Here is a 15139-nt window from a genome sequence, read left to right on the forward strand (position 1 = left end):
TGTCCCTGGATCCCGGGAACCTGGCAGTGGTGGGCTGCACAGGCTCCGCGGAAGAGGGCTGTGTAGAGTGACCTGTGCTCGCACACAGGCCCCTTGGTGGCGGCAGCAGCAGCCTTAACGTCTCCCGCCCGCCTCTGGGGTCCGCGCTTTCGGCCGCGACTCGCGCCCGTGTCTGGGGTCCGCGCTTTCAGCCGCGGCTCGCGCCCGTCTCTGGGGTCCGCGCTTTCAGCCGCGGCTCGCGCCCGTCTCTGGGGGTCCGCGCTTTCAGCCGCGGCTCGCGCCCGTCTCTGGGGTCCACGCTTTCAGCCGCGGCTCGCGCCCGTCTCTGGAGTTCCTTTAAGCAGCGTTCTTAAACCCCTCCCCTCACGCACCAGGAAACAAAAAGGGAAGAAAAAGTCTCTTGCCTCTTTGGCAGGTGCAGACTTTACCCCGGACTCCCTCCCGGCTAGCCGTGTTCACTAACCCCTTCAGGCTATGTTCAAGCCGCCAACCCCAGTCCTCTCCCTGCGCTCCGTCCGAAACCGAAACCTCAAGCTATTTTAAACGTGTATTATAATCAGCTCCAGGGTACCACCAAGAAAGAACACCTATATAATAAAGCTAAAATTGCTGTTCTCACTGTAATAAGAGTTCTGTACATTTTGGATTAATAATCTAATTTAGTAAATGATTGTATCTTTCTCTTCCTTTTCTCTTTTCAACTTAAACATGAGGGAGCTTTTTTTTTTTTAAAGTCTTTCGAGTAGGAACTGATCAGAGAATCTGTTGTTTCCCTGGTAACCTTCTATGTAGAGTCCTGGGCTTGGAGAGCCTTTATTTTCTGCTACGACCACAGATTTTTGGAGAAACAATCTGAGGGACACATGCGAAAGCAGATTGTTTAGGTATTTCTTTTATTTAATCAAAAATAAAATGCTTAGGGCTTCCCTGGTGGCGCAGTGGTTGAGAGTCCGCCTGCCGATGCAGGGGACGCGGGTTCGTGCCCCAGTCCGGGGGGGATCCCGCATGCCCGGCTGGGCCCGTGAGCCATGGCCGCTGAGCCTGCGCGTCCGGAGCCTGTGCTCCGCAGCGGGAGAGGCCACAACAGTAAGAGGCCCGTGTACCGCAAAAAAAAAAAAAAAAAAAGCTCAAATCACCTGCTATTAAAGACAATAGAACACAAAATGCAATAAGCACAATAAACTCTAATTAATATATATATAAAATAAAGGTATATTGTAAACTCCATGGAAGTAATTTTAAATGTTAATAACATAGAAGAGTAAGTAATAAGTCAAAAGAAAACATAAAATGGAAACATAAAAATGCTCAATTAACCCTCAGAAGGCAGAAAAATGTTTAAAAAGAAACAACTAATTGTTGATATCAACCTAGTTATGTTAACAATACATTAAAAGTAAAGCAGCCATATGGAAAAAATTTTGGTGGAACTTCAAAAAATTAAACATAAAATTACCATATGACCCAGCAATTCCACTTGAAGGCATATATTCCCAATTTTTGAAAATAGGAATTGAAACAGATATTTGTCGCCAATGTAAGCATTATTTCCCTTAACCCAACGGTGGAAACAACCCAAGGGTTCATCGACAGATTAATGAATAAAGAAAATGTGATATATTCATACAGTGGAATATTATTAAGTTATAAAAAGAATGAAGTTTTGATAGATGCTACAACATGGATAAGCATTGAAAATGTTAAACTAAATAAGCCGTACACAAGAAGATGAATATTGTGTGATTCCACTTGTGCAAAATATCTAGAATTGGCAAATTTATAGGGACAGAAAGTAGATTAGAGGTTACAAAGGACAGGGAAGGCAAGCAATGGGAAGCTATTACTTAATGAACAGGTACAGAGTTTCTATTTGTGTGATGAAAAAGCTTTGGAAATAGTGGTAATGGTTGTACAATGTAATTATGGTTTTGACACCAATTACAATGTGTGGGGTTTTTCACCACAGCAAGCAATTCTCTTATACCAGCTGGGTGTCTTTTGATTCAACTCAGTTCTGACACTATCTACCTAGATAGTGTCAGATCTCTTAGTTTAAAGGCTTAGTCCTACAAGGTTACACCTTCCCCCACTTCCACCAATTGCATGTTCAGGCGGTTGCTTGTGTTTTTAGCCAACTAGTTGTAGATCAGGGGTTCCAATGACCCCCTTCTTGGGTTCAATTTATTTGCTAGAGAGGCTCACAAAACTCAGAGAAACGTTTTATTTACTAGATTACCATTTTATTATAAAAGGTTTATATAAATCAGGAACAACCAGATGGAAGAGAAGCATAGAGTAAGGTAGAGAGAAAGGGCAAGGAGCTTTCATGCCCTCTCCACATGTGCCACTCTCCCAGCACCTCCACATATTCACCAACTTGGAAGCCTCTCTGAACGCCATCTTCCTGGGGTTTCATGGAGGCTTCATTACATAGGCATGATTGATTAAAATCATTGGCCATTGGTGATTGAACTCAATCTCTAGTCCCTCTTCTGGCCCTGGAGGTTAGGGGGTAGGAATGAAAATTCCAAACCTCTAACAAAAATTGGTTCCCCTGGCAACAGCCAGGTAACCTAGGAGCTTTCCTAAAGTCACCTTATTAACATGATAAAAGACACTCTTATTGCTCTCACCAGGAAAGAAATCCAAGGGTTTTAGGAGCTCTGTTCCAGAGAAAGGACAAAGACCAAATATATGTTTCTTATTATAAATCACAACATTGTAGTTATTAATGCAACTGAATTATATACTTAAAATGGTTAAAATGTTATATTTTGTATTACATATATTTTCTGACAAAATGAGTCTGGAGCATCTTACAGTGCCTGAAACTAAAGATGCTAAAGAACAAGGGCGTGTCAAAGGGACACAGGAGCCAAGTTAAAGGAATTCCCAATAGTCAAATCTAGAATAATCTGAGGAAATAATAATGATGATGATGATAAAGATATTAGTAATAGTTTATAACCCAAGTATTAAAATAACTATCCATGCATCCATACTGACACATAAATTATTTAAAAAATTGAAAATGAGGAAAAAGGAATAAATCGTTCCTATCAAGTATTTCAAATAATAGGTAGGTAAATAGATAAATAACCCCTCTTCTAGGTAGAGCTTAATTCTCCTCCCCTTGAGTGTAGGCTGAACTTAGTGACTCTCTTCCCAGAAATAGAATGTGGACTGATAGAAAATGGTAACTTTAAAGTGGAGAAAATTGTCAGACACCACCTTAGCCAAGTAATCGACATTAATATCACCAGTAATAAACAATGTTGATATATATCCTTTATAATAGTCTTTCCCCAAATTCATAACCCCAGTATGATCATGAATGACTTTCTAAAAAAATACCTGACCAAATCTCTTCTAAAATGTCAAGACCATGAAAAACAAGGAAAGACTAAGAAACTGTCACAGACAGGAGTAGACTAATTGGAGATAATTATTGAATACCATGTTGTATCCTGGATTGTATCTCTAAAAAGAAAAAAAAATGACCATAATAGAAAAACTGCTGAAATAAGAAAAATCCGTAGCTTTATTACCAGTATAATACTAATATTAATTTATACTTTTGATTAAATATACCATGATTATACAAGATGTTAATATTAGTGTAATCAAGTTGAAGCTTATGTGATAGCTCTCTGTTATGTCTTTGCAACTTTTCTACAAATCTAAATTTCTCCAAAATAGAAGTGCGGTAAAAAAAACTTAGCATGCTTATGGTATAATAAGTTTACCTTATATTCCTCCTGTTGACTTAAAAAAATTGCACAATGTGAGAGTTGTGAGTTAAGTTTTACTTGGAGCAAAATGAGGACTGTAGCCCGGGAGACAGCATTTCAGATTGCTCTGAAAAACTGCTCCAAAGAGGTAGTGGGGAAGGTCAGTATATATGTGATTTTGGTGGAGGGGGAGTACATGCAATCGAGCACATATTTGCAGAATATTTCTGCTGGTCTTGTGAAGGTTACTGCTAGTCACAAGGAGCAGACGTCACCATGATGGATTTTAGTGCTTTTCTAGATATGAGGAGATACAAGAATTGGGTTCATAAAATAGGCCCCTGAAAATATCTTATCTGAAGACCCTTTCTGCCAGTTTTTTCCCAGAGCACAGAGTGCTTCATCTCTGCTCTCCACCCTGAACTCCTTTCAGGGGGTGTTGAAAATCAACAGCTGCAGCAGCACATGATTTAATCCTTGCAGAGATAGATGGTAAGTGCCAATGGCAAGTGCCAATTTGTAGTTGACACTCTTGTTGTGATGAAATAAAACACAGCATAATCTGTACAATACTCTTACCAAATAGTCTCATCTCAATTATAAGAGAATAACAGTAATCACCTCAAATCATGAGAAAACAATAGAGTAAAAGTAGACTTGACACATTCTACTAGACAACAGTTATGGGTTTGAAAAAAAAGTCAATACCATGCAGTATGTCATAAACATTTTAAAAGATTGGGGAGTATGTTAGTGTCCCAGGGCTGCCCCAACAAATTACTATAAATTTGGTGGTTTAAAACGTCATAATTTTTTCTTTCACAGTTCTGTAAGCCAGAAGTCAAAAATGAAAGCGTTATCGGAGCCATGCTGCCTTTGTAAGCCCTGGGGAGAATCCTTCCTTGCTGCCTCCAGCATCTGGTGTCTCCAACTATTCTTTTGCTTGTGGCTGCATCACTCACATCTTTTGACTCTTCCTTCACAGAGCCTTTGCCTTCACATGTCTTCTCCTCTACTTGTGTCTTCTAGGGACACTTGTTACTGGATTTATGACACACTGGAATAATTCAAAATAATCTCTAAATCCTCAATTTAATTACATCTGAAAACACCTTTTTTTTTTTTCCAAATAAGGTCACATTCACATTTACATGATTTATGTGTTCTGGGACACCAACATATCTTTTAGGAGTCAACATTTATCCCACTATAGGTAGAAGCTAAGGACAATGGGTATTCAGTACATATGAAAATTACATGCAGTGAGTTACACTTGTTTCGATTATGGGTGAAAACACCCAAAGAGACATTAATGGAACAGTTGGGAAATTTTTATATGGACTGTACCTTTTTGATATTATTTATTATATTATTATGATGTTTATTAACTATGATGATGACACTTTTGTTATACAGATGAATCTATGGGTTCTTAGTGGTTACATGCACATATATATGAAATTGAATTGTTTGCAACTTACATTCAAATAGCAAAGAAATATTGTAGGAGTGTCTGTGTATAAAATAGAGGTGTAAGTAATGAGAGAGAATAATGAGAGAATATGTTAAAATGTTAACAATTTAGTAAATCTAATTAAAGAACACACTGGTTTTCATTATATTCCTCTTACAATATTTTGTAGGTTGAAATTATTTTTAAAGAAACACTTAAAAAAACAAAACTATGATGCATTGGTGATTTTCTGTTGCTTTAAGTCTTAGGGAATAGAACTGTGTGACTCAAGATTTAGGGGTCAAATACTTCATCCTCTACTACTAAAACTTATGGCTCTAACAATCTTAGGAATTAAGACTACCTGTAAAAGCTGACTTTTACCCACTAAACTAGATATTGTTAAAATTTATGTAAAACATAACATATTCCTTTATCAAGCAAATCACATTTTGATGGTGACTGAATAATTATGTGGGAAGATTTACATATTTAAGCAAATAACAATTTTAAATGCAAAATACTTAGGTTTAGGTGTTAACAGATAATCACGCACAAGATATTGAATTTATCAATAAATGTTCATCTCCTTTTGCCTTTGCTAATAATGTATCAGACTTATTTATAATAATAATTGAGAATCTAGAAAATTACAAAATAAGGCTCATTTTTCAAAATAGAAAAATAAAAGGTTCCAGGGAACCCCTGGATAGGTAGATCAATGTTTTTCACACCCTGGATGTTTATAACTGTCTCCTCTCTTGGATACTAGGCTGCCTATCCAGTGAACAGTTAGAGGATTGTTATTATATCACTTGACTGTGTCATTTTTTCATATTCAAGGAATTTGCTGAATATTATTTCAGTGCATGTCTGCAGGTAATACACTGACATGGGACTGTAAGGCAATGATAGATGAAGTGTTGTATGTAGGGTTTGCAGGGGTGTGTGTGTGTGTGTGTGTGTGTGTGTGTATGTGTATGTGTGTAAAGTATAGTTAGAATTTCTGGAACAGTTTGTTTTTCATTTATGAAGGTAACTAGTCAGTATATAGATCAAAATTTGACTTGTTTTCGATAAGGGTCTCGATTAGTCAATCAATAGCAAAGTGCTTTTCAGAGTGCAATTCTAAAGGTCCTTCTAGACACTCTCTTTGGTGGTATGAGTCAGAAACATACTACCCTAACCACAGAACAATTTTTGTAAAGAACGCCAAGGTCTGATTTCTAAAAGAGTACAGAGAATAATGAAATGTTTTTTTTCAAAAAGTGCCTGAATTATTAAATGAAAGTAATATTTACTTCTGTCAAAAGAGCTTACTATTATTGTCTTTGGTATTCTATACCTTTTTATTCGGTCTAATAAAAAAATTGGAATTATTTGATTTTATTCTACTTAACAAATATACTAGAGCATATATACCCAAATTAATGTTATCTAAGATACTAGGAAATTTATACATGTCACTCATTCATTTATTCCTCTATTGTTTAAATCACTGTGATGGAGCACGGTGATCCAGAGCACAGATCCCCTTTCAGGGAAGGACTTTGTGCCCCTACTTCTGGGAGGGTCATCTGTAGACTTTCTTCAGCTATTTCCCAAATAGAAATTGCCTCTGTCATTTCACCACAAAGCAGAACAACTGTAACGGACTGGTTAGCTCTTTTTTTTTTTTTTTTTTTTAACATCTTTATTGGGGTATAATTGCTTTACAATGGTGTGTTAGTTTCTGCTTTACAACAAAGTGAATCAGTTATACATATACATATGTTCCCATATCTCTTCCCTCTTGCGTCTCCCTCCCTCCCTCCCTCCCTATCCCACACCTCCAGGCAGTCACAAAGCACCGAGCCGATATCCCTGTGCCATGTGGCCACTTCCCACCAGCTATCTACTGAACGTTTGTTAGTGTATATATGCCCATGCCTCTCTCTCGCCCTGTCACAGCTCACCCCTCCCTCTCCCCATATCCTCAAGTCCGTTCTCCAGTAGGTCTGTGTCTTTATTCCTGTCTTACCCCTTGGTTCTTCATGACATTTTTTTTCCCCTTAAATTCCATATATATGTGTAAGCTTATGGTATTTGTCTTTCTCTTTCTGACTTACTTCACTCTGTATGACAGACTCTAGGTCTATCCACCTCATTACAAATAGCTCAATTTCGTTTCTTTTTATGGCTGAGTAATATTCCATTGTATATATGTGCCACATCTTCTTTATCCATTCATCCGATGATGGGCACTTAGGTTGTTTCCATCTCCGGGCTATTGTAAATAGAGCTGCAATGAATATTTTGGTACATGACTCTTTTTGAATTTTGGTTTTCTCAGGGTATATGCCCAGTAGTGGGATTGCTGGGTCATATGGTAGTTTTGTTTGTAGTTTTTTAAGGAACCTCCATACTGTTCTCCATAGTGGCTGCACCAATTCACATTCCCACCAGCAGTGCAAGAGTGTTCCCTTTTCTCCACACCCTCTCCAGCATTTATTGTTTCTAGATTTTTTGATGATGGCCATTCTGACTGGTGTGAGATGATATCTCATGGTAGTTTTGATTTGCATTTCTCTAATGATTAATGATGTTGAGCATTCTTTCATGTGTTTGTTGGCAGTCTGTATATCATCTTTGGAGAAATGTCTATTTAGGACTTTGCCCATTTTTGGATTGTGTTGTTTATTTTTTTGTTATTGAGCTGCATGAGCTGCTTGTAAATTTTGGAGATTAATCCTTTGTCAGTTGCTTCATTTGCAAGTATTTTCTCCCATTGTGAGGGTTGTCTTTTGGTCTTGTTTATGGTTTCCTTTGCTGTGCAAAAGCTTTGAAGTTTCATTAGGTCCCATTTGTTCATTTTTGTTTTTATTTCCATTTCTCTAGGAGGTGGGTCAAAAAGGATCTTGCTGTGATTTATGTCATAGAGTGTTCTGCCTATGTTTTCCTCTAAGAGTTTGATAGTTTCTGGCCTTACATTTAGGTCTTTAATCCATTTTGAGCTTATTTTTGTGTATGGTGTTAGGGAGTGATCTTATCTCATACTTTACATGTACCTGTCCAGTTTTGCCAGCACCACTTATTGAAAAGACTGTCCTTTCTCCACTGTACATTCCTGCCTCCTTTATCAAAGATAAGGTGACCATATGTGCATGGGTTTATCTTTGGGCTTTCTATCCTGTTCCATTCTTCTTTCTGTTTTTGTGCCAGTACCATACTGTCTTGATTACTGTAGCTTTGTAGTAGAGTCTGAAGTCAGGGAGCCTGATTCCTCCAGTTCCTTCTTTCGTTCTCAAGATTGCTTTGGCTATTCGGGGTCTTTTGTGTTTCCATACAAATTGTGAATTTTTTTGTTCTAGTTCTGTGAAAAATGCCAGTGGTAGTTTGATAGAGATTGCATTGAATCTATAGATTGCTTTGGATAGTAGAGTCATTTTCACAATGTTGATTCTTCCAATCGAAGAACATGGTATATCTCTCCATCTATTTGTATCATCTTTCATTTCTTTCATCAGTGTCTTATAATTTTCTGCATACAGGTCTTTTGTCTCCTTAGGTAGGTTTATTCCTAGATATTTTATTCTTTTTGTTGCAATGGTAAATGGGAGTGTTTTCTTGATTTCACTTTCAGATTTTTCATCATTAGTGTATAGGAATGCAAGAGATTTCTGTGCATTAATTTTGTATCCTGCTACTTTACCAAATTCATTGATTAGCTCTAGTAGTTTTCTGGCAGCATCTTTAGGATTCTCTATGTATAGTATCATGTCATCTGCAAACAGTGACAGCTTTACTTCTTCTTTTCCGATTTGGATTCGTTATATTTCCTTTTCTTCTCTGATTGCTGTGGCTAAATCGTCCAAAACTATGTTGAATAAGAGTGGTGAGAGTAGGCAACCTTGTCTTGTTCCTGATCTTAGTGGAAATGCTTTCAGTTTTTCACCATTGAGGATGATGTTGGCTGTGGGCTTGTCATATATGGCCTTTATTATGTTGAGGAAAGTTCCCTCTATGCCTACTTTCTGCAGGGTTTTTATCATAAATGGGTGTTGAATTTTGTCAAAAGCTTTTTCTGGATTTATTGAGATGATCATATGGTTTTTCTCCTTCAATTTGTTAATATGGTTTATCACATTGATAGATTTGCATATATTGAAGAATTCTTGCATTCCTGGAATAAACCCCACTTGATCATGGTGTATGATCCTTTTAATGTGCTGTTGGATTCTGTTTGCTAGTATTTTGTTGAGGATTTTTACATCTATGTTCATCAGTGATATTGGCCTGTAGTCTTCTTTCTTTGTGACATCCTTGTCTGGTTTTGGTATCAAGGTGATGGTGGCCTCATAGAAGGAATTTGGGAGTGTTCCTCCCTCTGCTATATTTTGGAAGAGTTTGAGAAGGATAGGTGTTAGCTGTTCTCAAAATGTTTGATAGAATTCGCCTGTGAAGCTCTCTGGTCCTGGGCTTTTGTTTGTTGGAAGATTTTTAATCACAGTCTCAATTTCATTGCTTGTGATTGGTCTGCTCATATTTTCTCTTTATTCCTGATTCAGTCTTGGCAGGTTGTGCATTTCTTAGAATTTGTCCATTTCTTCTAGGTTGTCCATTTTATTGGCATAGAGTTGCTTGTAGTAATCTCTCATGATCTTTTGTATTTCTGCAGTGTCAGTTGTTACTTCTCCTTTTTCATTTCTAATTCTTTTGATTTGAGTCTTCTCCCTTTTATTCATGATGAGTCTGGCTAATGGTTTATCTATTTTGTTTATCTTCTCAAAGAACCAGCTTTTAGTTTTATTGATCTTTGCTATTGTTTCCTTCATTTCTTTTTCATTTATTTCTGATCTGATCTTTATGATTTCTTTCCTTCTGCTAACTTTGGGGTTTTTTTGTTCTTCTTTCTCTAATTGCTTGAGGTGCAAGATTAGGTTGTTTATTCAAGATGATTCCTGTTTCTTAAGGTGGGCTTGAATTGCTATAAACTTCCCTCTTAGAACTGCTTTTGCTGCATCCCATAGGTTTTGGGTAGTCATGTCTCCATTGTCATTTGTTTCTAGGTATTTTTTTATTTCCTCTTTGATTTCTTCAGTGATCACTTCATTATTAAGTAGTGTATTGTTTAGCCGCCATGTGTTTGTATTTTTTACAGATCTTTTCCTGTCATTGATATCTAGTCTCATGGCATTGTGGTCAGAAAAGATACTTGATACAATTTCAATTTTCTTAAATTTACCAAGGCTTGATTTGTGACCCAAGATATGATCTATCCTGGAGAATGTTCCATGAGCACTTGAGAAAAATGTGTATTCTGTTGTTTTTGGATGGAGTGTCCTATAAATATCAATTAAGTCCAGCTTGTTTAATGTATCATTTAAAGCTTGTGTTTCCTTATTGATTTTCATTTTGGATGATTTGTCCATGGGTGAAAGTGGGGTGTTAAAGTCCCCTACTATGAATGTGTTACTGTCGCTTTCCCCTTTTATGGCTGTTAGTATTTGCCTTATGTATTGAGGTGCTCCTGTGTTGGGTGCATAAATATTTACAATTGTTATATCTTCTTCTTGGATCGATCCCTTGACCATTATGTAGTGTCCTTCTTTGTCTCTTCTAATAGTCTTTATTTTTAAGTCTATTTTTTCTGATATGAGAATTGCTACTCCAGCTTTCTTTTGATTTCCATTTTCATGGAATATCTTTTTCCATCCCCTTACTTTCAGTCTGTATGTGTCTCTAGGTCTGAAGTGGGTCTCTTGTAGAGAGCATATATATGGGTCTTGTTTTTGTATCCATTCAGCCAATCTGTGTCTTTTGGTGGGAGCATTTAGTCCATTTACATTTAAGGTAATTATCGATATGTATGTTCCTATTCCCATTTTCTAAATTGTTTTGGGTTCATTATTATAGGTCTTTTCCTTCTCTTGTGTTTCTTTCCTAGAGAAGTTCCTTTAGCATTTGTTGTAAAGCTGGTTTGGTGGTGCTGAACTCTCTCAGCTTTTGCTTGACTGTAAAGGTTTTAATTTCTCCATCAAATCTGAATGAGATCCTTGCTGGGTAGAGTAATCTTGGTTGCAGGTTTTTCTCCTTCATCACTTTCAGTATGTCCTGCCAGTCCCTTCTGGCTTGCAGAGTTTCTGCTGAGAGATCAGCTGTTAACCTTATAGGGATTCCTTTGTGTGTTATTTGTTGTTTTTCCCTTGCTGCTTTTAATAAGTTTTCTTTGTATTTAATTTTTGACAGTTTGATTAATATGTGTCTTGGCGTATTTCTCCTTGGGTTTATCCTGTATGGGACTCTCTGTGCTTCCTGGACTTGATTAACTATTTCCTTTCCCATATTAGGGAAGTTTTCAACTATAATCTCTTCACATTTTTCTCAGTCCCTTTATTTTTCTCTTCTTCTTCTGTGGCCCCTATAATTCGAATGTTGGTACGTTCAATGTTGTCCCAGAGGTCTCTGAGATTGTCCTCAGTTCTTTTCATTCTTTTTTCTTTATTCTGCTCTGCAGTAGTTATTTTCACTATTTTATTTTCCAGGTCACTTATCCGTTCTTCTGCCTCAGTTATTCTGCTATTGATCCCATGTAGAGTGTTTTTCATTTTATTTATTTTGTTGTTCATCATTGTTTGTTTCATCTTTAGTTCTTCTAGGTCCTTGTTAAATGTTTCTTGCATTTTGTCCATTCTATTTCCAAGATTTTGGATCATCTTTACTATCATTATTCTCAATTCTTTTTCAGGTAGACTGGCTATTTCCTCTTCATTTGTTAGGTCTGGTGGGTTTTTATCTTGCTCCTTCATCTGCTGTGTGTTTTTCTGTCTTCTCATTTTGCTTATCTTACTGTGTTTGGGGTCTCCTTTTTGTAGGCTGCAGGTTCGTAGTTCCCGTTGTTTTTGATGTCTGTCCCCAGTGGCTAAGGTTCGTTCAGTGGGTTGTGTAGGCTTCCTGGTGGAGGAGACTAGTGCCTGTGTTCTGGTGGATGAGGCTGGATCTTGTCTCTCTAGTGGGCAGGTTCACGTCTGGTGGTGTGTTTTGCGGTGTCTTTGGACTTATTATGATTTTCGGCAGCCTCTCTGCTAATGGGTGGTGTTGTGTTCCTGGTTTTCTAGTTGTTTGGCATAGGTTGTCCAGCACTGTAGCTTGCTGGTCGTTGAGTGAAGCTGGGTGCTGGTGTTGAGATGGAGATCTCTGGTAGATTTTTGCCGTTTGATATTATGTGGAGCTGGGAGGTCTCTTGTTGACCAGTGTCCTGAAGTTGGCTCTCCCACCTCAGAGGCACAGCAGTGACTCCTGGCTGCAGCACCACGAGCCTTTCATGCACACGGCTCAGAGTAAAAGGGAGAAAAAGTAGAAAGAATTAGTAGAAGTAGGAAGAAAGAAAGAAGGGAAGGAAGGAAGGAAGAAAGCAAGAAGAAAAGAAGGGAAGAAGGAAGGAAAGGAGGGAGGGAGGGAGGAAGGAAGGAAGGAGGGAAGGAAGGAAAAAAGAAAGAAAGAAGATACAGTAGAATAAAAGTATAATAAAGTTATTAAATTAAAAAATAATTATTTAGGAAAAAAAGGGACGGATAGAACCTTAGGACAAATGGTGGAAGCAAAGCTATACAGATAAAATCTTACACAGAAGCATACACATACACCCTCACAAAAAGAAGTAAAGGGGAAAAAATCATAAATCTTGCTCTCAAAGTCCACCTCCTCAATTTGGGATGATTCGTTGTCTAAAGGAGGGAGGGAGGGAGGGAGGAATTAAGGAAGGAAGGAAGGAAGGCAGGGAAGAAAGAAGGTAAAGTGTAATAAAATTATTAAAATTAAAATTAATTATTAAGAAAAAAATTAAAAAACAAAAAAACGGACAGATAGAACCCTAGGACAAATGGTGGAAGCAAAGCTATACAGACAAAATTTCACACAGAAGCATACACATACACTCTCACAAAAAGAGGAAAAGGGGATAAAATCATAGATCTTGCTCTCGAAGCCCCACCTCCTCAATTTGGGATGATTCGTTGTCTATTCACGTATTCCACGGATGCAGCGTACATCAAGTTGATTGTGGAGCTTTAATCCGCTGCTTCTGAGGCTGCTGGGAGAGATCTCCCTTTCTCTTCTTTGTTCTCACAGCTCACAGGGTCTCAGCTTTGGATTTGGCCCCGTCTCTGCGTGTAGGTCGCTGGAGGGCATCTGTTTTTTGCTCAGACAGGACGGGGTTAAAGGAGCAGCTGATTCGGGGACTCTGGCGCACTCAGGCCGGGGGCGGGGGGGAGGGAGGGGCACGGCGTGCGGGCAGGCCTGCAGCGGCAGAGGCCGGCGTGACATTGCAGCAGCCTGAGGACTGCCGTGCGTTCTCCCGGGGAGGTTGTCCCTGGATCCCGGGACTCTGGCAGTGGCAGGCTGCACAGGCTTCCTGGAAGAGGGGTGTGGATAGTGACCTGTGCTCGCACACAGGCCCCTTGGTGGCGGCAGCAGCAGCCTTAGTGTCTCCCGCCTGTCTCTGGGGTCCGTGCTTTTAGCCGCGGCTAGCGCCCGTCTCGAGTCCGCGCTTTTAGCCGCGGCTTGCGCCCGTCTCTGGGGTCCGCGCTTTTAGCCGCGGCTCGCGCCCGTGTCTGGGGTCCGTGTTTTTAGCTGCAGCTCATGCCCGTCTCTGGAGTTCCTTTAAGCAGCGCTCTTAAACCCCTCTCCTCGCGTGGACTGGTTAGCTCTTGAGTTCTCCGTAGAGCTAGCCAAGATTTAATGGGGCTGCTTTTGCCTCTCAACTTTTCCCTCTGCTCAACCCTGCTCCCCAGCATCTCCAAACACACAGGTATTGATTGCATGGGCACTCTTAATAAACATCTTATGTGCTGAACTGTGTTCCTGAGTCTACTTGTTGGAGAACTCAATGTGCGACAGTCAGACATGTTTAAAACATGTTTAAAAATTTTGAAATGACTGAGTCTCAATACTCAAGAAAAGTTATTCTGGTGTTTTATAATACACTTGAGTTTTAATTTTAAAATTGCCTTTAACCCTAAATCATATTATTTTAAACTATTTCACATGTGGTAATTTTTAATCCTCTCAGGATATGAGCTCTTATTGCTGAATCAGGCTTTGCAATGCCAGATCTGGTATAACTTCATAGTGTTATCTCAACACATCTGTGGACTTCTACATACCACCAAAATGGGATAACAAGACCTGGACTTAACTTCCTGACTAAAACAACCATAAAACAAAAGAAAACAAAACAAACATATAAAATTGGAGTCAGTGGTTCTTGAGACATTGGACATCAGGCATTGAAGGAAAATGATTCCTGAAAAATGGGAAACAACAGAGCTATCCTTACCATTGCTTAAATTTACTGCCTTGAGGGAGTTCCCAGGCTATAGTGCAAGAAGGAAGAATCCAGGTTAACCAGACACTTAAAAAAAAGAAAACAAAAAGAAACTCCATATGCACATCTCAGTAGACTTAAAGTCATTGTTTTACAAAATCCAACATCATTTTCTGTAAAAATTTTCAGCCAACTAGGGATAGAGGGGAAATTCCTCAGCCTGGTAAGTGCATGGAGGAAAAATGTATGGCTCACATTGCACCTAATGATGTAATTCTGAACCATACCCCCCAAGATCAGGAATAATACAAGAATGTCTATTTACCACTTCTATTTGACATTGTACTGGAGGGTCTATTCAGTGAAATAAAAAAAGAAATAAAATTCATCCAGATTGGAAAGGAAGAAGTAAAACTATCGTTATTTGCAGACCACATGGTCACTACATAGAAAATCAAATGGGGTCTAGAAAAGCTACTAGAATTAATAAATTTAATGATTAAATTTAGGAAGCTTCCTGGGTGCAAAACTAATCTTTTAAAAATTGTGTTTCTATATACTATCAGTGAACAATCAGAAACTGAAAGGTTAAAAAATTCCTTTTACAATATCATCAAGAAACATGGAGCACTTAGGAATAAATTGGATAAA

Source organism: Pseudorca crassidens, chromosome 4 (assembly GCF_039906515.1).
Source record: "Pseudorca crassidens isolate mPseCra1 chromosome 4, mPseCra1.hap1, whole genome shotgun sequence".
Classification (NCBI taxonomy): domain Eukaryota; kingdom Metazoa; phylum Chordata; class Mammalia; order Artiodactyla; family Delphinidae; genus Pseudorca; species Pseudorca crassidens.